Source organism: Notechis scutatus, chromosome 11, assembly GCF_049901735.1.
Source record: "Notechis scutatus isolate UNSWTSFEM ecotype Mainland chromosome 11, rNotScu1.2, whole genome shotgun sequence".
NCBI lineage: Eukaryota > Metazoa > Chordata > Lepidosauria > Squamata > Elapidae > Notechis > Notechis scutatus.
This window is the reverse complement of record NC_142019.1, coordinates 3714722-3735526: the sequence shown is the minus strand read 5'-3', so window position 1 is coordinate 3735526 and position 20805 is coordinate 3714722. Positions and strand designations below refer to the sequence as shown.

At 45.6% G+C, this 20805-nt stretch overlaps 1 protein-coding gene across 8 annotated transcripts in view; it reads right to left on the bottom strand.

Annotated features, from left to right (window-relative positions):
• The window catches only part of ZFAND6 (zinc finger AN1-type containing 6), a 64385-nt gene that overhangs the window by 24802 nt on the left and 18778 nt on the right, over positions 1-20805 (bottom strand). The window lies entirely within an intron of this gene.

The window sequence follows — 20805 nt, the reverse complement described above, 5'->3', positions numbered from 1 at the left end:
GAGTTCTAGAGGATATAAATTAGGGACAGAGGATAGATAGATAGATAGATAGATAGATAGATAGATAGATAGATAGATAGATAGATAATGATAAATAGATAATGGTAGATAGATACAGAGACACAGATAGTGCTTTAGGAACCTGTTTTTTGGGAAAAGATACTGGGTTAGGAGTATTTATGAACCCATCATAGCATTGTGTGTTTTGAATTCTGTCCTCCTCAGCATGGTTGCTTCGTTATTTTATTTATGTAGCTCATTCTCACAATATGGGTTGCACCATTTCTGTAAGCTGCCTTGGCAATTGGGCAGCCAACAAAGCAACCATGCATACATTTGTAGTTACATGGAACATATTTGTAAAGTGTAACAAATTAAAATGGCTACTCGCCAAAAAGAGAGTAGTGTTACGTGAACTTGCAATACAGAAAGCTATCTTGGAAGCTTTACAACCCTCAGACCAAAAAAAAAAAAAAACAAACCTGGAACAAACTTTAGGGATTTATTTCATCTCCTTATATATTGTAAAGATTGTTTCCATCTATGTTTTTACTGAAAAAAGAAACTTTGGTCACTGAACAATGTTACTACCTCTTCAATTGCCACATTAAGGGGAAAAACATTAAATAATGAGACATAAAAGGCGAAGCACAATTATATCAAATATGGATGGATTTTATGATTTACCTCAATAACAATATTTTACATCCGTGATAAAAATATGTACAGTAGTTGTCTCTTTATTAATTGTTTAGTGATTTTTTTTGTAGTAATTATATTTCCCCCTATGCATCTTGGATTTAGGTTAATGCAGACAGATATCTAATGTTTGTTAATCACATCACATAGTTAAAAAAAAAAAAAACAATGACCACAAAAGAAAAATTCAGCAATTGTTTTTTTCTTTCTTTTTCTGCTCCTTAAGCAGCTAAAACAAACCTGAAAAACATCATTCCAAGCCAGAAAGAGAGTGACATTTTAAATTTACCATTCAAAATGTGATTTTTGATGGATATTCTTTAAATTCAGGAACTGCCTCTAATTATATGAGCAACTTTTTATTTACCCCCAAGTCAAAATCCTGAAATAGGAATCTACTTAATTTAGAAAATTAAGCTGGAATGAATGGACTTTCCCATAAACCTTTCATTTTTAGCCCTATTATTAAAAAAACACCTGTCCTTTAGCTAAATCAGATCAGAATCCTTGAATTTTAATGGAGAGCTTGCCAGTGTTGATCTGAATGCTTCAAATTGTTAAAAGTTAGAGAACAAACTTGCCCTGCCTAGCCATGCGTCCAGACAGAGGTTACATTGCATAATATCCGAGTAGGTTTTTTTGTGTCTATTTTCAGAATCACTAAGCCTTCAATGTGGTAGCTTACCATGCCCGTAGCATTTCAAAAGGCCACCCTTGACTATCTTTTGAGAAAAAAGAATGCTTTTGTGTAGAACCGACTGCAACTTTTCTTGTTAAAGCTATCTTTTGTGTGCAAATTCCTCCTCTACCACACTAAAAGGCAGGACAAGAAGCAATGGATGGAAACTAATCAAGGAGAGATGCAATCCAGAACTCAGGAGGAATTTCCTGGCAGTGAGAATAATTAATCAGTGGGACGACTTGCCTCCAGAAGTGCTCCAACACTGGAGGTTTTCAAGAACAGTGTGTCAACCTTGAACCCTGAATGATGTATCCAAATAAATTGTTCTTTGAGGAATCTACCTGCCTCGGAGTTCTGCTTTCTATGGGTGCATTACTTGGAACACTGACAGTTTGGACAACCATCTGTCTGTCATGGTATGGAGTTTCCTGCTTGAGTACGGGTTGGACTAGAAGACCTCCAAGGTCCCTTCCAACTCTGTTATTCTGTGCTGTTCTAATAATTGTCATACCTGGAACCTGGGGCTTGAGAATTGCAATGAAGATAAAACCACTCTTCGCTAAACACTAAAGCAAATATTTTTATCCTGCTTCAGCGCTTCTCTTTTCTGGTTTGTTACAAGCTTCTAGGGAGGGAGAGATAGATAGGGGGAGGGGGGAGGGAGGTAGAGAGGGAGGGAGAAAGATGGAAAGAGAGAGAGACATGGGAAGAGAAAGAGAGATGGGAAGAGACGGGAAGAGAAAGAGAGAGAGATGGAAAGAGAGAGGCAGAGAGAAAAAGAGATGGAAAGAGAGACAGGGAGAGAGAAAGAGAGAGATGGAAAAAGAGAGAGACAGGGAGAGAGAAAGAAACGGGGGGAGAGAGAGATGGAAAGGGAGAGAGAGGGAGGGAGGGAGGAAAAGAGAAATAACAGTTTATCCACATTCATCATGCTAAACACTTTTGCTGGACTCGTTTATAGCTTTCTATTTATGCAGGATGATTCATAACCAAATAATCCTCATTCAGGTGGCTGATCATCCCTGGGAAAATATTATTGAAAGAGCAGAGACTCATACCTTCTATCTATCTGCAGCCTAGAATAGCTCAGCCCAGGAAAATCAGCCCATATGCTGTAAGATTAGATCTTGCGATATTGAAGATCAAAGACACCAGTTTTAGACTGGCCTGACGCTATGTAGAGTAGAACCCACCTTTCGCTCATGTTATTCTTTCCAAATCAAGGCCAGACTATTTGACACACCAATGCCAAAGGACCAGTTTATGCAGCCATAGGAATACCAATATGGGGGGGGGGGGGACAACAGCCTTAAACCAGGCCATCTGAAGACTTTGATCTCCAAGGGAAGATTAACTTTCTGAATTTAAGATGGAATCAGTTGGCAGAGATCCTTTATGCCACCGCAGGATAGAAGAAATCAGATCTTTCCCAATGACTCATTGGCTCACGATGAGTGCAGCTTGAGGCAGGATTCCCTGGTTTTTTACCAGCTACCATCAGTACAATTTTAAGAGACTGTTTATTTCCTGTTACCTCCTTATAGGTCTCTATACTGGCTGTTCACAAACACACCTTGCCTTGTTCTCATAATGAACGCCCAACATTCATCTACTACAAGATATACTGTTGGTCATCAAGTCACATAAAATCCAAGATGAGAATTAGGGAAATGCATGAACGGTAGAGCAATAGTTCCATGGACACTCTCAATTCAGAAATAGGATACCTCTAAAGAAAAGAAGAATTAGGGGTGACAGGATAGCAGTATTCCAGTATTGGAAGGGCTGCCACAAAAGAAGAGGGGGTCAAATTATTCTCCAATGCACCAAAGGGCAGGACGAGAAACAATGGTTGGAAACTAATCAAAGAAAGAAGCAACCTGGAATTAAGGAGAAATTTCCTAACAGTGAGGACAATTAATCAGTGAAATAGTTTGCCTCCAGAAATTGTGGGCCTCCATCACTGGAGGTTTTAAATAAGAGATTGAACAGTCATTTATATAGGTTCTCCTGCTTGAGCAGGGGGCTGGACTAGAAGACCTCCAAGGTCCCTTCCAGCTCATTCATTCTATTTTTCTGTTGCAGTGTAGCAGAAGAGGACTTGTCATCATGGGTGGTGACAATGAAGGACTAGATGACACCCAGACCAAGGAGTCTTTCTGCTTGAACTAAATCAGAGAACTTCTTCAAGCCAACTAAAAGACCATTGCTTGATTTTTAAAGGATCATCCTCCAGTATATAGTTTAGTTCAAAAAGGTAAACGTTTCCCTTGTCCAGTTGTGTCCAACACTATAAGGTGATGCTTATCTCAGTTTCTTAGCTGAAGTAGCCAGCATTGTCCAAAGATCCTTTCTGTGGTCATGTGGCAAGCATGACCATATGCCAAGGAACACAGAACACTGTTGTCTTCCCACCAAAGTGGTACCTAATTATCTACTTACATTTGCATGTTTTCAACCTACTAGGTGGGCAGGAGCTGAGGCAAGAATGGGAGCTCACTCCATCACATGGTGCTTGGGTCTCGAACCACACACCTTACAGTGGACAAGCCCAGCATCTTAACCGCTAGGCTACTGTGCCCTTCCTGTAGCTCAGTTCTCACTATTTAAAGCCATCTAGACATCACCTTGTTCTAGCAAAGGAATGCTTAATATAGCCTGTGCATTTGTTTTGGCAAAGCACAGCCACTCTTCAAGGGGCCCGGTCATTCTCCTAGCAACTCCAAGAATTCCTGCGCTTTGATCTGTACACAAAGTTCAAGATTTCAAACGCTGAGCACAAACAAACAAACAAACAAAAAAAACAAACGGCCCAAAACTGGCTTAAGGAAGCCAAAGGGAATGGAGGAAGAATCCACTCCTACGTTTTGCAAGGCACCTGCCAAAGAGACGTTTGCTTCTGCATTTCTAAACATGCAAAAATTCTGGAAAAACAAGATAAGCAAGGCCTGCCAATAGGAGAAGCAAACGAAACTGCACACCCGCCACCTTTTTCCATCCACACGTTGTAAGAAAAAAAGGGGGGGGCTGCTCACACTGGATGCTTTAAAAGCAGGTTTGAAATTCTTAAATAGACAGAACCTCGATATGTTACTCTCAGCTTTGGAAGGTCAAAGCCATCACGGACTTCGAGCAGAAAATGCTTTAAGGCTACCGAACAGGATGTTTCTGAAGGAATGGTGGAGTCCAGCTCTGTTTTATTTCTTACTGCCTGCTGTTTATGAAACTTTTTTATTGCATGCTGTGATAAGGTTTGGGGAGGAAAGCCGTAAAACAAGGGTCTTCAAACTTGGCAAGTTTAAGGCTTGTGGACTTCAATTCCCAGAATCCCTGAGCTAACATGACTGGAGGAGGAATTCTGGGAGTTGAAGTCCACAAGTCTTAAACTTGTCAAGTTTGAAGACCCCTGTGTACAAAAAGCTATAATCACCTTCAATTAAGCAGACATATAAGTCTCCCTGATAAATTCCCATAACAAGGTTTGGAAGGCCTTGTCCTGAAAAGTTGGGGTTCCTTTATTAAGAATGTGGTCCTTTGATGAGCAAAGAAAAAAAAACCACCTCAGTGGCAGATCTCTAGACGGTAATCTCTCTAGATGTTAAAGGAAATAATTTCAATGCAGGGGACTGTGACCTCCCACTCACCCTTGGGCAATATTCTTGCACATTCTGAACTGCAGCTGCCCGACTCATTATTCTGCTTACGGGTAGCAGCGTTTTTGCAAATCTTCCAACACCGTCTCCAGCCGTCTCCACTGGCGAAGTGACTCTCAAACCATTATTTCCTTCTCCTACCATCCTGTAATGAGCATCCCCATTTCACATGTGAGAAGTGAGGCTGAAAAAAAAACAGTAGCTGATCTAAGCGCAAGCACATTGGGATTTAACTAGAAAGTGGAACTGTGCTCTACACTCTATCCCAATGGGAGTCTGTGGTTTCAGCTAAACAAATCATCATTAGCGCATCTGCCATGTGATTCAGTGATAAGAATGCAGTGTTGCGAGGCTAACTCTGAGCAGTCTGGAGTTTGATCCCGAAGGACTCAAGGTTGACTCAGCCTTCCGTCCTTCCAAGGTGGGTAAAATGAGGACCCAGATTGGGGGCCAGAAGCTGACTCTGTAAAACTGCTTAGAGAGGGCTGTAAAACACTATGAAGCTGTATATACGTGCTATAGCTATTCCTTCCTTCCTTCTTCCCTCCCTCTCTTATTCCCTTTCTCATTCTCCTTCCTGGTAACACAGTGGTTAGAAAGTCATATTGCAGGCTATCTCTGACCACTGTCAGGAGTTCGATCCTGATTGACTCAAGGTTGACTCAGCCTTCCATCCTTCCCAGGTGGGTAAAATGAAATTGTTGCGGTCAATATACTGAATCTGTAAACCGCTTAGAGAGGGCTGTAAAGCGGTATATAAGTCTAAATGCGATTGTTATTTGGAACTGAGCTGTAATCCTCACTCAATTCTTTAACATTTTTAAAAGAAAAGCATATTTCACTAACAAAAGATTTTCCCTGTCTCTGAAGGCTACCTGGACATGGGTGTTTGGTTTTTCTTAGTAATCATTCAGATAGGAGTGGATATAGCCTCCTTCCAGAAAGTTTTTCTTCAACCATCCATTTAAGCCTCTAATTCTGGAATTTCCTAGTCTCCCATTGAAGTACCAGCCAGATCTGACCCTACTTAGCTTTGCTTAAACCAGCCAGGATCAGCTCAAACTAGAGTGGTTCGACAAATAGCACTGTCTTTATTTTTATGGAGATTGTCAATCATTCAGGTCATGGTTGTCCCCAAAAATGGAACTGGACTTCGTTTTTCTTTGAAGACGTTTCGCTTCTCATCCAAGAAGCTTTTTCTTTGGAACTGAAGAAGCTTCTTGGATGAGAAGCAAAACGTCTTCAAGGACAAACAAAGAAAGTCCAGTTGCCTTTTGAAAATGCACCTTTATAAGTTTTAGGAGCTGATAGCAGAATAATAACTTCAAGTTTTTAAAACTACAATTTTTTAACAGATTCTACATTTTACAGGTTTAGCATTGCGCTCTTTTATGCTCTTGGACTATTTTATTTGGCTACTGCAAGCCTCCAAAGGACCACCTGTCAATATTTAGAAAACTGCCGTCAGTTGCTCTGGGCCCGTGGGGTGCACCGGGATATGAAATTTCAATAGAAAAAAAAACTCTTAGCTCTTTGAAGACTGTTTGTCTGTAAGATTATGTCTGCATACCGGCTTAATTGGTTTAACTACTGTATACAAGTGGGTATCCTTGGTGCTGAGCTTGTGTAATTTTGGATCAACTCTCCCAATACCTCCCCCAGGAAGAAAAATCCTTAATTTGTAGACCAGTTTTAGTCAAAATCAACCCCTACTTTCTGGCATATGCGAACTGCAATGATCCCCTGGGAATTTCAATTAGCTGTTGATTTTTACAATACTAAGCTTAGAAGAGGGACTCTGTTTTCCCAGGATGTAACAATGAAAGCACATGCCACCATCAGCATGCTGGCTTTTTAAACAGCCAGAAGTCTCTTTGTTGTATTTTTGCAACAGGCAGTTATAGTCACCCCTCTGGAAACTGTCCCCAACATAATTAATGTCTAATGATGAATATGGAAAAAATATATAGCTCTTGTGCTACTTTGTCGATTCTATTGCAATACCAAGGTAAAAGAGTATGGGTCATCCTTGACTTATGACCACATTTGGGCCCAATATTTCTGCTGCTAAGGGAGATTTAGTTTACTTCATTGTCATTGCACCTTGTACAACAAAATCAAACACCATCTTCAGTACATATCATGACCATGAAAATAAACACAAACACACATCCTTCACCCTCAACACATTGAACCGAAAACCCCCGACACCTCACCAACACTGCACTATACAGCAGAATTCAAAAGAGCTACTGTCCTGGGATAGAAGCTGTTTTTCAGCCTATTTGTCCTTGTTTTTATTATCCTGTACCATCTGCCAGATGGTAATAAGTTTAAAAAAAGGGTGCCCAGGATGAGATGAATCTTTGAGGATGTTTTGAGCTTTCTTAAGGCAGCAGGAGCTATACAGCTCTTCCAAAGAGGGGAGAGGGCAACCAATGATCTTCTGGGCAATGACGTTAACCCTCTGGAGTGCTTTCCTATCTGCCACTGTGCAATTGGCAGACCATACAGAGGTGCAGTATGTTAAAATGCTCTCTATGGTGCAGCGGTAGAAGGTCACCAGCAGTTTCTCATTCAGTTGTTGTTTTCTGAGAAGTCTCAGGTAGTATAATCTCTGCTGGGCTCTTTTGACCAGGGCTGCAATGTGAGCACCCCAGGTCAGGATCTCTTTTAGGGTAACACCCAGAAACTTAAAACTGGCCACTTGCTCCACTCGGTCTCCACTGATAAGCAAGGGCTGGATGTCTGATCTGTTCCTTCTATAGTCCACTATAAGCTCCTTGGTCTTATTGGTGTTGAGGACCAAGTTATTGTCTCCACACCACGAAAGGATCTGTTAAGTGAGTTTTGCCCTGTTTTACGATGCCTCGCTTTTCTTAAGTGAAGCACTACAGTTGTTAAGTTAGTCACACGGCCGTTAAGTGAATCTGGCTTCCCCCCACTGACTTTGTCAGAGGGTTGCAAATGGGAATTGTGCGACCCGGGACACTGCAATAACGTCATAAATATCAGTCAAGTGTCTGAATTTTGAACGCAGGACCATGAGGATGCCGCAAGGGTCATTAAGTGTGAAAAATGGTCATAAGTCACATTTTGCCATTAATTTTGAATGGTCACTGAATGAACCTTTAACTGCCATTAACTCTGAATGGCCACTAAATGAACTGTCATAAGTTGAGGACTACTTGTATCCAGTTTTGGATAAAACCGCATCCAGTTTTGGTCACCTTGGTGTAAAAAACATTGTTGAGATTCGGGAAAAACTGCAGAAAAGAGCAACAAAGACAATTGAGAGGGCTGGAGGCGAAGACATATGAAGAACAATTCCAGGAATTGGGCATGTCTAGTCTAGTGAAAAGAAAGACTGGGGGAACATGATAGCAGTCTTCCAATATCTCAGGGGCTGCCCCAAAGAAGAGGGAGTCACGCTATTCTCCCTCAAGCCGCTCGGAGCATCCAGAGAGTGGGATGTGCTTCTGAGTCCTTCTTGCAGGCTGAGCTTTAGCTGAGGAAACGCTCCGCCCCCTCACGTGACTCCACGCAGCGTCCCCCCAGTCTTTTGCTCAGCCTCGAAGAGTCAGGCTGCTGTTGAAAAGAGCTCCTTGGCTGATTCAAATCACGTACTTTATTCTGGCTATTTTCTTCATCTCTCAGGTTTGAAATTTCCTTTCCTCCTCCTGCACAAAAGGTTGGGGCTCAGGGAAGTCTCCCTCGCCCCTAGGGGCCAAGCGGGCGGGTTCGCAGTGCTTGCGCGACACCCCCCATTATTAGATCGCGGCGCTGCCTCCGCGCTGCCTCGCGGCGCGCATTTTGCTGGACTCCCCCCCAAAACGCCGACCGGGAAGGGCTTGTCGCCCTTAAGAGCACCAGGCGCGCTGAGCTAACCGGACAAGCCCTCCTTGCCGTCCCGAAGGCGCCCGACATAGCTCAGCTCGCGGCCGCCATCTTGGCACCGCATCGTGGTTGGGCGCCATTTTTATTTCTGATTCTTGCTGCTGCAGTGGATGCAAACGTCCCAGACCCCTTGGGTCAAGTGTTTAGTTGTTTTTAGCGATCTTCCTGGCTCGCTTTCATTATTCTGTTGGCCTCCCGCAGCCTTCATCGGGCGAAATTGCAGCCCCCCCCTCCGGTTTGTTGTTGTCTGGAGGCCTGCTGCCAGAGGCCTCTCTCTCTAGGCCTCAGGCGTTTATTTGGTAAATCGGGCCTGTACTGTGATATCTTTCTAGTTCCTTTCCTGTTATTGTTTATATATAAAAAAAAAAATCCAAAAAAAAAAAAAGAGAAAAATTTATATACAAAATTATATGCATTTATACATATATACATAGATAACCTTTATATACAGATAGCATTAAAAAAAAACACCAAAAGATTATATATCTGTACATATTATATATATATATATATATATATATATATATATATATATATATATATATATATATATATATATATATATATATATATATATATATATATATATATGGATCTTTGGTTATTCGGTTTTCTCCGCGTAAGATTCAAAGTATCTAGGCAACGTTTCGGCGAGGTCCCACTCGCCATCTTCAGGCTGGTGCTTTCGGCTTAGTGCCAGTGCAAGCAGTGTGTGACCGGAGCTGCCATCTCTCTATATATACAAGTGGTGGGGGTGGTGTGCTGGGCTGGTTGGCTGTGCTGCAGCCTCTTGATTGGTTGATGGAGTTGATGTTGGTATAATGGGCTGTGTAATGGCCTTTTGTTGTAGAGATATCCTGGATCTTGTGCTGTCATCTCCTGGGTCGTTAGCCTCTTGTGTTTTAACGGCTTGGGTAATGGGTTGTGTGATGGGCTTGTGAGTTCTTTTGTTGTGGTATCCTGGGTCTTGCGTTGTAATCTCCTGGGTCGTTTGTGTTTTGATCTCTTTTCCATTAGCCTCCTGTGTAGTAACAGCTTGGGTAATGGGTTGTGTGATGACCTTGTGAGATTTATTGCTGTGGTATCCTTGGTCTTGTGCTGTGATATCCTGGGTCATTTGCTGTGTTGTGACTTCTTGAGTTCTTGAGGTGTAATTTCTTGAGTTTTCTGATGTGATGTCCTGAGCGGGTGGCTGTGATGTAGCATTTTGGGTTTTTAATATGGCTTTGAGTTTGGGGTCTGGGTCTGTGTTCGCTTTGGCTTCGAGTTCGTGGTCGTGCCACATCTTCATGGTGGGGGTCAGTTCGCTTCATGTATGGTTCAGAGGAGTTTGAAGTGGGTAGTGATGCAGCTGCAGTGCGGCTTCTGGTCTGTGGTCGTGTCTCATCTTCTGTGTGGGTGTGAGTCTGATTTTTACGTGGAAGTGTGGTGGTGGCATCTTGTGTGGCCCTCATGGGTGTGGGTCTGGTGTCATTTATCATGTTGGGTACTCGTCTGTTCATGAGGGCGGGTTTCCAAATGGCTGGTAAGCGGGAGGTGTCATCTCTTTATTCATGCTGTGTGGGCGTTTTTCTATCTCTATGGCTTCTCTGATTATTCTGCTGCTGTGGTGTTCAGTTTTGGCGATAGTTCTGGTATTTTTAAAGTCAATCTCATGTCCTGTGGCTTTGAGGTGTTGGACCAGGGAAGAGGTTGGTTCTTCTTTTTTGATTTGTTACTACACAGGAGGCTAATCGAAAAGAGATCAAAACACAAACGACCCAGGAGATTACAACGCAAGACCCAGGATACTACAACAAAAGAACTCACAAGCCCATCACACAACCCATTACCCAAGCCGTTAAAACACAAGAGGCTAACGACCCAGGAGATGACAGCACAAGATCCAGGATATCTCTACAACAAAAGGCCATTACACAGCCCATTATACCAACATCAACTCCATCAACCAATCAAGAGGCTGCAGCACAGCCAACCAGCCCAGCACACCACCCCCACCACTTGTATATAGAGAGATGGCAGCTCCGGTCACACACTGCTTGCACTGGCACTGGCTTCTAAAGCACCAGCCTGAAGATGGCGAGTGGGACCTCGCCGAAACGCTGCCTAGATACTTTGAATCTTACGCGGAGAAAACCGAATAACCAAAGATCCACATACAAATACCATGAGAACCTCAGAAAACAAATATATATATATATATATATATATATATATATATATATATATATATATATATATATATATATATATATATATATATATATATATATACACACACACACACACACACACACACACACACACACACACCTTACTACTTGTTATCACTGTACATATTAAATTCCAAAAGGGGGAGCGGGCAGCTCAAACCTCACCCGGCCCTAGTCACAGGCCAATTCCAGGTGAGTAGCAATTCCCTTTGCTATTATTACTATTATTACTATTATTACTATTATTACTATTATTACTATTATTACTATTATTACCATTATCAAAATGGCAGACGACAATCTCTCTAAACGACCTTCCTTGAAGGCTAAGGCAAAGTCCCACTACTTGCGCAGGCAGGACAAGGAACCTTCCAAGGCCTCCCAACAAGACGCCTTAAGGCGCCATAAGGCGTTGGAAAAGAAGTTTGATAGGCGATCAAGGGAGTCCCGCTCAGGGCCTCCAGCCCTTCCTCCTCCCACTCCCCCCACCTCTACTCAACCTCTTCCCCCTCCAGACCCGTCTTCCCTATCTAGGCGCAGTCCACTTCAGGGTCACTTGACCCCTGGACCACCGACCAGATGGACCCCTGAAGCCACCTTTACACCTATGGCCGCTGGTCTGCGCCAGGAAGAACCCTCTACATCCGAGGTTCCAGCCCACATCAAGGCTTGGATGGAATCGCTATCCGCCAGGGCATTGTGGAGGGCCTGCAGCACATGGCCAGATCAGGCTTCTCTCCACGGGCTCCCGAGCACGACTCTTTATCCATCAGTTCCCTTCCACAGCCGGACCCCCCGGTTGGTCAGGTACTCTCTCAGAGGGACAGCCCTCCTCCGGTAGGGGCCCAGGAGGAGGAGGAAGGGGACTTTGGTGACTTCAGGGAAGAGGAAGAGGATTCCCGGATGGGATCCTCCCGTTATAGTGAGCCCCTCTTAGAGGCGGACCTCATGGAGAGGGAGATGTCGGAGGACGAGGGGGCTTCCCCCGACCAACCCGTATTCGGGGGGCTGTTCAAGCCACACATGTTTAAATCCCTCCTCTTTAAAGCCAAGAACGTCTCTGGTCTTCTTCCCCAGTCTCCCTCTGCCCTCCCCCCTGCCTCAGAGGGACCAGAGGACTCCATTTTCACACAACCAGTAGTGGAGGCTGAGGTCATCCCGACCCCACCCATCTTCGTAGACCTAGTGGCTAAACAACTTGCTTCCACGGGGGCCCCCCCTACACCCTCTAGCCAAGACAAGAGATTCTTTAATCTCGATTTGGCAATGTCTAGTCTTCTAGACATCCCGGAGGTTGACGATCCCATTGTGGGCCTTGCTTCCTCCTCTACCCCCAGTGAGGCCTTAGAGGCCTTGAAACCTGAGGACAAGCGGACGGAACTGGCGTTGCGCCGGGCCCATCTATCCGACGCTTGGGCTATTAGATCGGCTACGGCCGCTTCATTTTTCACAAGCTCCTCTATCCGCTGGCTCCGGCAGCTGAGAGAGCACGTCCCGCGTCCAATGTGAGAGCGCACCAAGACATATGCGAACTGGTGGCCGCAGCCGAGTTCTCAGCTGACGCCACCTACCAATCGGTCAAGTTCTCTTCCAGAGCCATAACGTCACATGTCAAAGCTCGCCGCCTGCTGTGGCTCAAGCACTGGCAGGCGGATGTTAAAAACAAGGTCAAGCTGGCCACTGCTCCCATCAAGGGAGACAAACTGTTCGGTCCGGCCTTGGAACCCCTGCTGGTCAAGGGCTGCAGCAAGAGGAAGTATCTGCCCTCCCTTTTTCGGAGGTCAGAGACAAGAGGCCCTCAGCCCTTTCGAAGGGGCTTCCCCCGCCCCTTCTACCAACCCCCCTTCCTGCCCAGATACCCGAGACCCCCTTCCTTCCGGTCCCAGGATCGCTTGGACTCAGGCGACAGAAGCAGACGGGGCGGCAACTATAAGAGGCCCTTTAGGGGATCGGGGGGGAGGCCCTACCGCCGACCCAGATAGAACTTCTTCCTCCCTCCCCATCGGCGGCCGCCTCAGACACTTTGCCGCCCAATGGGACAAATCCACATCCGATGCATGGGTTAGGGACACCGTCAGGTTTGGTCTCGCCCTTGAGTTCCGGTCCGCCCCCTCTGATTCCTTCATGACATCCCCCACCTCAAGGGATCCCGCCAAACGTGCACTAATGGATGCAGCCATCCAACACCTACTTGACATTCAGGCCATTCAACCCGTTCCACTGGCCCAGAGGGGACGGGGATTCTATTCCCACCTCTTTGTGGTGCCCAAGCATTCTGGAGGATGGAGAGCCATATTAGATTTAAAACGGCTAAACCGCCACCTTATCCAGCGCAAATTCAAAATGCACTCCTTGCAATCGATTCTCTTGGGTACCAGGCGGGGAGACTGGTTATCCTCCATAGATCTCTCGGAGGCATACCTACATATTCCAATCCTGCCCTCTCACCACAAATTCCTCAGGTTCTGTTATAATAACCTTCACTATCAATACGTGGCCCTCCCCTTTGGTCTGGCCTCGCCCCAGGACCTTCACCAAGGTCCTCGCGCCCTGGCGGCTCACCTCAGGAGCGTTCCCATCCGCCTCACTGCTATTTGGACGATATCCTTATTCTCTCCCCGTCCAAGACCCAGGCAGTCAGGGATACCAGGGCCACTCTCTCCGCTCTACTGGCACACGGGTTCCTCGTCAATTGGCAAAAGAGTCAACTGACCCCATCCACCCGAATCACCCACTTGGGAGCTATAATCGATTCGGTTACAGAAAAGGTCTTCCTCTCTTCGGAGAGGTTCCTCAGCATTCAAGCTCTGGTCAAACAGATTAGGCGATCAAGGAGGGTGGCGTTACTTGACCTCTCTAAATTATTGGGTAAGATGGTTTCATGCATCTCAATTATTCCCTGGGCCCGTTTACACAGCAGATCCCTTCAGTGGTTCCTGCTCCCATTCCAAAGATCCGGAAGAAGCAACTCGAAGTCCAGAGTCAAGGTGCCTCCAAGGGTCCTCACATCTCTCCTCTGGTGGACCAACCCCGCCATCAACAGGGGCCACCTCTTCACGGAACCTCAGCGGCTTACCCTCACCACGGACGCCAGCCTATCCGGTTGGGGCGCTCACATCAACTCGCTCTCGGCACAGGGCAAGTGGTCGTTGATAGAGCAAAGATGCAGCATCAACTGGCTGGAGCTTCACGCCGTCCACCTGGCCCTGCGCAGCTTCCTCCCCCTGGTTCGCGGACGCCACGTCCTTATTCTCACGGACAACGTCACGGCCAAAGCCCATATCAACAGGCAAGGGGGCACCCAGTCTATTCAGTTGATGAGGGAGGCTGAGCGTCTCTGCCGTTGGGCAGAATCCAACCTCCTCTCACTAAAAGCCGAACACATCTCCGGAATCTTCAACATCCAGGCGGATTGGCTGAGCAGGGCCACGGTGGACCAAGCAGAATGGCGCCTCCATCCATCCCTATTCAAGGAGGCGTCCAGAATATCCTTTGGCACACCCTAGATGTTAGACGGGCCTTGCGCATATACATTAAGCGCACACAACCCCTGAGAAGATCAGAATCCCTCTTCCTCTCCTTTCAGCCCAGGACGCTGGGGCTCAAAGTCTCTCCCTCAACCATCAGTCGCTGGATCAGGGCGACTATCGCCAGGTGCTACCTATCACAATCTCTGCCCGCACCTGGTGGAATAACCGCTCATTCCACCAGGAGTGCAGCTACTTCGGCGGCTTGGGCCACGCAAGCCCCAATCGCTGACATTTGTCGGGCAGCCACCTGGGCCTCTCCATCCCCATTCATCAGGCATTACAAAATAGACGTATATGCCTCAGCGGAGGCCTTGTTTGGCCGACGAGTCCTACAGAGGGTCATCAGTGACCCGGAGGGGCTTCCGACCCAGACGGAGTCCCACCCGTAGGACAGCCAAGCTTTGGTATGTCCCACTCTCTGGATGCTCCGAGCGGCTCGAGGGAGAATGGGCGTTGGTTCTTACCTGATACGCCCCTTCTCGGCGAGCCACGAGGAGCATCCAGCCCCACCCTAGCTCCTCCATCTGGTGGGGACTCTTGTTTCAGCCAAGGAGCCAATAGTTGATTAGAAGGACTTCATAACCTTTCTTCTCGTTATTGCAAAAAACTGGGGGAACGCTGCATGGAGTCACGTGAGGGGGCGGAGCGTTTCCTCAGCTAAAGCTCAGCCTGCAAGAAGAGGACTCAGAAGCACATCCCACTCTCTGGATGCTCCTCACGGCTCGCCGAGAAGGGGCGTATCAGGTAAGAACCAACGCCCATTCTCCAAAGCACCTGAGACAAGAAGCAATGGATGGAGACTAATCAAGGAGAGAAGCAATTTAGAACTAACGATAAATTTCCTAACAGTGAGAACAATTAATCAGTGGAATGACTTGCTTCCAGAAATTGTGAATGCTCCAACACTGGAAGTTTTCATGAAGAAATTGGACAGCCATTTCTCTGAAATGGTATAGGTTTTCCTGCTTGAGCATAGGGTTAGACTAGAAGACCTCCAAGGTCCCTTTCAACTCTGTTATTCTATTCTTCCGAGTATAACAGTGGTGGGATTCAACATTTTTTTACTACTGGTTCTGTGGGCGTGGCTTGGTGGGCGTGGCTTGATGGGTGTGGCAGGGGAAGCTTATTGCAAAATCTCCATTCCCTCCCCACCCCACTAACCTGCTTTCCAGCTCCGTTCTCCTATGTAGGGCAACCAAAGAAGACCCACCTGATCAGCTGGGACTCAATGGGAGGGAGAGAATAGAAGGGGGCGTGGCCAGAGGCGGTATTTGCTGGTTCTCTGAACTACTCCAAATTTCCTCTATGGGTTCTCCAGAACTGGTCAAAACCCTGCTGAATACCATCTCTGGAGTATAAAATAAGCTTTGTGATATGCCTGGATTACAGGGAATTTATCAGGGCTACAAAATCAGAAACCTGACAGTTTCCCTCCACTTTACAAAATTAAAAATTTGGGAAAATTGAAACAGAGGGCACACAAGGGCAGCTTGTTTTAAAGGGCTCGACTAAAAAGGAAGCAATGGCCTTGTTGAGATTGTTTCCCTGCCACTACTAACTGTTTTGTAGTTATTAAAGGAATTGGAATATGGTCTGGTCTGACCAATGTGGAGCAGAGGAATGCATCAGGATTTTATTAGTTTCACAGATGGAGGGCTGGAACAAGCCCCAGAAAATGAGCTGATGGTAGCTTGGCCCAGTTTTGTAGATGTGTGTCTTAAATTTCGTATTGTGAACAACAAGAACACAGAAAAATGACAAGCTTCATACACTATTCTAAGCCACCATTTAATTGTGGTGGTTTACCGGGTACACAAATTGAACTGGGTTTCACGTGTTTCGGCACAAAGCACAAATCAGTTTGATGAAAGCCTAAGCCATAAGCTACGGTTTGAAAACCACAATGGCTAAATTCAAGCACGCCAATGCTTTTTTGAACCCCGTGTAAAGCAATCGCCACAGTCCCTGCATGCCTCTGAATGGCTGGGATAAGATAGCAAAGCCTATTTGCATTTTTCTTCTCCAATTCTTAACTGTTTGGCCAGGTCTAAATTACTCTTGAAAACTTGCAGCGGTTTAAGTCATTTGAATCTCTCTTCTTCTTCGGCAAATAAAAGCCCAAGGCTAAATGCATTACTGTCTTTGCTTGCTCTATTTTGTTTTATTTCTATTTTTCCTTCCTCAACTGTCCATCTATAAATTTGATGAATTTGCCAACTTATATACCTTTTTAAAAAATGGACTTGTCATACTTCTTGCGCAACCCACCTTTAAAAGTCAAAACTGGACGGAACCTAGAACTAAGGAGGAATTTCCTGACAGTGAGAACAATTCACCAGTGGGATGTATTACCCTCTAGAAGTTGTGGATGCTCCAATATTGGAAGTTTTTAAGAAGAGATTAGACAACCATGTTGCATGTGCAGTGGTGCTTTTCTGGGCGACCTCTCATGTGCCGGCAGAAATGGCTCTGCAAGCCACTTCCAGGAGGCGTGCCATAGGTTCGCCATCATGGGTATAGGGTCTCTTGCTTGAGCAGGGGGTTGGACTAGAACAGGGGTTGGCAACCCATGGCTCTGGAGCCGCATGTGGCTCTTTCATCCCTCCGCTGTGGATCCCTGTCACCGGTCGCCGCCACAATTTTCAGAAGAGCTTCTGGGTGGGGAAGGAGCACGTGGCACCAGGAAGAGACTCTATGGCAAGGGGCAGGTTTTCCGGTCGGCTCCACAATTGGTAGGGCATTCGGTTAGGACAGGTAAAGGAAAAAAAAAGGATGCTGCGCTCGGAGGAGACTCTATGGTGGGGGAACCGGACTTCCAGCCAGCAGAGGAAAAAAAAGGTTGTTGCGCTATGGTGGGGGGAATTGGACTTCCGGTCAGCTCCAGAATTGAATGGGGGGCTTCTGGTTATGAACTTTGTGGCTCTTTTGAGTGTTTAAGGTTGCCGAACCCTGGACTAGAAGAACTCCAAGGTCCCATCACCAAATCTGTTATTCCGCTTTGTAAGTGGTTTGCCAAGTGAGAAGAGGAAGGTTGTGTGAACAGCTCACAGAAGCTGCCCAACACTGTTCTTAGATTCCATCTATCCTTCCATTCTTCCAAAGAACTCAAATAATCATCTGTGGATCCCCTTCCTTCTTCTCTCAGCTTCATAACCACCACTAATTAGATTAGGATGAGAGCAATATCAACCGCTTCAAGAAACTTCATTGAAGAGAGGAAAGGATTGACTCTGACTCCTTCACCTCATGCTATATATTACAGGTAGTCCTCAACTTACGACACCTGGGGCCACCATTTCTGTTGCTAAGCAAGTAGGCTGTGAAGCGAGTTGCACCTAATTTTACAGTCCTTTTCTGACCCTGGGATGCTGCTATCATTGTTAATGCATACTGGTTGCCAAGTATTCAAATTTCGCTCATGCAAGGATGCTGCAACAGTCGTAACTGTGAGGACCAATCCTAAGTAATTTATTTCATGCCATTGTAACTTTGAACGGCCGCTAAATGAACAGTTGTATATTGAGGACTACCTGTATAACTCTCAAGAGATGAATAAGCAAAGCCAAGCATCATTACATTAGATGGAAGGGGGATTGGGTGACAACTCCTCTAATAATGAAATACAACACTGTTTTTCAACCTCAGGAACTTTTAAAGATGTGTGGACTTCAACTCCCAGAATTCCCCAGCTGCATATAAAAATATTAACAAAACAGCAAGTTGAAATCAACTTTTTTAAAAAAAATTCAACTGTAAGACATCTGCTTTCCCTGCATACAACACATACAGCTGGCATGTAGCATCCCCAGCACTAAAACCTGAATTGTTCAAACATGTGCATTAAAACATACAGAGAAATTCCTTATCTGAATACAAAAGAACATTTCGCCAGGCAAGGCATTGGAGATTTGAAATGTTGCTTTCTAAAAAGAAAGAAAAAGAAAAGGTATGATGGAATGGAAGAAGTCAGCCCATTTCTATTCTGTCCAATTTGTTGGGAGAGTCAACGGCACCTGGAGGGAAGTTTTTCGAGCATTTGATGACCCAGGTGGGATACAAAATAAACAGTCACAAAAAACAGATGAAGCCCCTTTTATTCCTTCACTTTGCTCCCAAGCTCCAAATATTCTTGACTGGAGACAAAAAACTCCCACACAACCAGTTACAAGAAGGAGGAAATGCAGTTTAAATTATAAAGAGTAAAAAACAACACAAACCAGGCAAGAAAAGGGCTTGAAGACATCCACAGACATCAGAACACACACTGGGAAGGACACCAAACTCAGAGAGGAACAATAAACTAGAGATATTTCCACGCTTTGTTTCCAGCGCTCGCCCGTACACATGTCCGTCCTCTTATCCAGTTGTCACAGCTGCAGCCCATGAAGAGGATCAAGGCCCTCTCCTCCCCAATAGACCACGTTTCTTCCTTATCTTCTCCTCCCTGCATGTCCTAGGATGGAGGGGGATGGGCCTGGGTTCTTCTCTGACTGCCCAGCCGGCCTCTGCCCTTCCCCAGCCTCCTCCACAACCTATGGAACCACACTTCCACTCCCCTTCGGCTGTTCCTCCTCTCCCTCAGAGTCAGTCCCCACCAGGGGCATGACACCTTGCAAGCAAGGGAGAACTCGACCACACATAGCAACGGGATTTTTCCTCCTGTCCAATCTGTCAAAATCCTAAGTCACGTCAATTAATTCCACGGTCGGTTCCACTGACTTCACTGGGAGGCCTCTTAAGATACTGGAAAGCACTGGCCTAGGGTCCCACCCTCTTCAGATCTGATTGTCAACATGTCCCCGTTGCCACCAACACTTCCTTACCTTGGGGTAGGCAACCGAAAGACAGCTGGTCCTTTTCATGGCCTCCAGAAACCGTCCCAGATATAAAAACATTTGCTCCGAACAGCTGACACCTCCCTTCCTTGCCCAAATCCCTGACTTTCATCCCAGAGAAGTCAAGGCTGAGGCAAGCTGAAGCATAGGCCAATCCATGAAAAAACGTGACTGCACATTTGTTCAGAAATAAAAAAGCCGGCAACTTGACAACAACTTCCTTCTCACACGGTGGCATATCCTCTTAACACTCGGAGGTACACACTCCTGTCGCCTCCAAAATAGGCAGCTTTACTCCAAAGAGTACAGTTAGTCCTTGACTTAACGAACATGACAGTTGCTAAACAAAGCAGTCATTAAAGGGAGCTTTGCAACCTTTTTTTGCCATGGTGAAGTGAATCGCAACAGTTGTTCAGTGAATTGTGCGGCCATTAATTGAATCTGGCTCCACCCAACCCCATTGATCTGACCTGTTGGAAGCCAGCTGGGAAGGATAGGATAGGATTAGGATGGAATGGAATGGAATGAAGAACAGAATAACAGAGTTGGAAGGGACCTTGAAGATCTTCTAGTCCAACTCCCTGCTTAGGCAAGAATCATGTGACCCTGGGAAAATGCCATAAATACTTGCCTGAATTTTGACCACGTGACCATGGGGATATTGCCAAGGTTGTAAGCATGAAAACCAATTAAAAGTCACTTTTTTTTGTAATTTTGAAGGGTCACTAAATGAAAAGGGTTATAAGTCAAGGGCTACCTAGAAGGGACAGCAAAAGATACGGTATTTATCAACCACCAAGCTGCACATCCCCAATTCCCAAGTAAGAGACTATATTTTTTTTCCTTGCAGTTTCCTGCTATTCTCCGGAGCCCACTCACTCCTGCACAGGTTTCAAAGCAACACCCCAAATTATATACACCTGAAGAAAGGAAGGTCTCTTATTCACTCCCAGTTACAACAAAATCAGCTGCAAAAGGAGAACTGACACACCAGCCCAGCTGGGTTTCACCACTTGGGCTGTTTGCAACCCCCCCAAAAAAAAAAAGCCTCCACAAATTCTGTTATTTCAACTCTTTGCCCAAGAGATTCCCCAGGCCTGCTGAAACAACAAACAGCCCCTGGCCCCAAGGAAGCATTTCACTTTACAACTTCAGCCCCTCTGGAAAAGAAAGCCCTCATCCCACCCAACCTCACCCCCAAAAACCCCACCAGATCCCCAAAAGTGAAAAGCTTAAAAAAAGAGCACACAGCCAGAAGCTGCCCTGTCATCCTGAAACAGACCTGTTAGTTTACAG